General features: G+C 46.0%; 1 protein-coding gene across 7 annotated transcripts in view; it reads left to right on the plus strand.

Moving 5' to 3' along the window:
* Window positions 1–1,943: 1,943 nt before the first annotated feature.
* PPP1R9A (protein phosphatase 1 regulatory subunit 9A) overlaps window positions 1,944–2,490 on the plus strand; it is a 238,152-nt gene continuing 237,605 nt past the window's right edge. For 2 of the 7 annotated variants that reach the window (XM_019533495.1, XM_019533506.1), the window contains exon 1: window positions 1,950–2,050. The gene's annotated coding sequence lies outside the window, so the exon portion shown is untranslated. Of the gene's footprint in view, window positions 2,051–2,225; window positions 2,298–2,490 lie in introns of those variants that run through there. The other 5 variants (XM_019533470.1, XM_019533487.1, XM_019533524.1 and 2 more) reach the window with 5 other exon arrangements.

Genomic DNA, 2,490 nt, shown 5'->3' on the forward strand with positions numbered 1-2,490 from the left:
TCTGATCCTCTTGTTTTACCACTGTAGCATAATGTACAGTTTTGTATTACTACTTGACAGAGTAGTATTATGTTTCCTCAGGTACATTATTTACAATGTATAAGAAAGTGACATGTTAGTGAAGTTAAAACAGAACCAAAGGTTTTGCTTACAAACATTATATTGAGGTGGGGGGGATGAGAAACCCTGCCTGTGTTGTTTATGACTCTGGATATGTAGCATATAGCTTTAGTAATGCAGGCATTTTGAAAAAATTAAGTACAGTAATTAATCTCTGTACATTTTCATTCACCGAAGGTCTTTTTATCTTGTTAACGTGTTTGTTAGTTTGGGTTCTCAGTATCATGAATTTTGAATCTTCTGCAAATAGATATAACATGTCCTAATAGATTTTATAACAGTTCTCAATTCTTATTCTGTATTTACAAAGTCAGTCATTTAAACTTCAGTTTTAGGTTCCTATTCATTACCGGACAGTATTCAGTACCAATAAATGAGTTTTCCTGGTCTGCTTACCTCCATGGAGAGCGATTTCTTTAAGTGGTTTCCTAACCATTCCATACAGATCCATGCAAGGTCTCTTTTTTCTGTAAATGATACTGATGCTTACATGGGCATTATCACATTTGATTTACCTTCAAATGTTTAGAAATGGAATGTGTAGAATCAAAACATTAAAGACTAATTGTCTAATCTTGGGCTTTGTGTCCCAGACCTATGTGAATCCTTGACCTAGCAGCCTATGAAGTAGTTATTCTGTGGCCATTCTGTTTACAGTATGATCCCTAGACTGAGTTTTCAATCCATATAATCCACATATAACACTACTACATCCTGCCTATTTCTAGGCTGTTATAAAGATACCTTTTACCCCACAGTGCTCAGGACCTTTTAGGGAATAAAGAGTTTTCCTTTTTAACCTGCCTGTGCCCATTTCTCCATACAGTGATAGAATCATAGAACTGAGGTGAGGCTTCAAGGAACTTGCATGCTTCTGTTAGTGAGACAGATTTGTCCCAGAATAATTCTTACATTTCTGATGAATCAACCCAAGATTTCTGTTTAGAGAAAAAAAATTAGAGAGTTGTCTCGTTTTAGTCAGAGACAACACAATCTTAGTCGAGTGTGGGAATTCTGTTGATTTAATATCTAGTTTGGTCCCTGTCAAAATAATTTTGAAAACGAAGGAGTGGTGTCATGTAGGTAATCAATCTTGAAATACTTATTTCCTTTTAAAATATTGATCTGTTTGGCCTTGAACTTTACAGAAGTGAGGGATTCTGAGTTTGCTTAGCTGATGCATGCCAAATATCCTCCAGCTCCAATGCTGTAAACACTTAAGGTGGTGTCTAATTCCACACACTTGCTTTTTGTCCCACTAAAGCCAGTAGAACTGTTTGTATGTGAATTTACACCTCAAGTTTTTGTTTCTAGTCCCTTGCATGCTGATTCTTTCTGTATAGCACTCCAAAATAAGATTACAAAACGATAGCTAGCTAGTTAGCTAGCTTTAGAGTTTTTGTTATATACATCCCAGTTTCTGTAAGTTAATGGACTCTCTGCTAGTGAATAAAAATGACTGTTTTTGATTGCCAATTTAACAAGTTATTTGAGAGAGGTCACTGGGTCTCCTGCTTTGGCACTGAGTTTTCTTATTATGCAAAACCTAGACATTTGTGTGGGCAGCCTACACCACAAAATACTGGTTCTGGCTGGGGTGCAGTTGGGCTCCCTGTCAGGGTAAGACAGGCCGTTGGTGTCGCATGAGCCATGTGACCCAGCTTTGAAGGGTGTTTGCTGGAGTGGAACAGGATGACCAACCACACAGGTAACTCCTGTGGGATGTTTTTTCCCCTTCCTGATCCTGAATCCTGCAAAGACCGAGGGAGGTAAACATCCAAAAGGGGCCAGCCTCAGTGCCCAGCCCTGACTGCTTGATGGGTGGACCCTGCCCCTGTGAAGCCTGTGGCAGAAGCGCCCCTCCCTGCACATGGCCCTTCGTGCCAACTACCAGCTGCTTTCAGCCTGCCCCGAGACAGGACCCGCACAGGTGCAGGGCCGGGGAACCGGGCCCGAGGGGAAGAAAGGGTCCACCAGACGTTCAGCAGGGAAACCGCAGGCCAGCAGCCGCGGCTCTGACCTTCCCGGGGGCGCTTCTCTCGTTTCTGGCAGAAGGGGAAGCGGAGCAGAGCTCGGGGGCGCCCGCGCCTGTCTCCTGCCCGCCTCGTGCTGCGTGCGCGGCGCGGATGCCGCCAGGCCCCGGGGCCGGCTCCGTCCCGCACCGTAGATCCCCTCAGGTAGGGCTTGAGTCCAGGCCTCCCGGGGGAGCAGGCGGCTGCCGATGCTTGGGGTGTAAATCACGGAGCCCGACTCGCCGCTGCCTCCCGCTGCAGCAGCGCAGCCCGCGCCAGGGCCCTGGCGGTGGGGGCCGCGGTTTGCAGCTGTAGCCGGCTCCCGCCCCCTCCCGGAGGCGGCGGCGGCGGCGGCAGC

This window comes from Crocodylus porosus, unplaced genomic scaffold, assembly GCF_001723895.1.
Source record: "Crocodylus porosus isolate Cpor-Errol unplaced genomic scaffold, CroPor_comp1, whole genome shotgun sequence".
Classification (NCBI taxonomy): Eukaryota; Metazoa; Chordata; order Crocodylia; family Crocodylidae; genus Crocodylus; species Crocodylus porosus.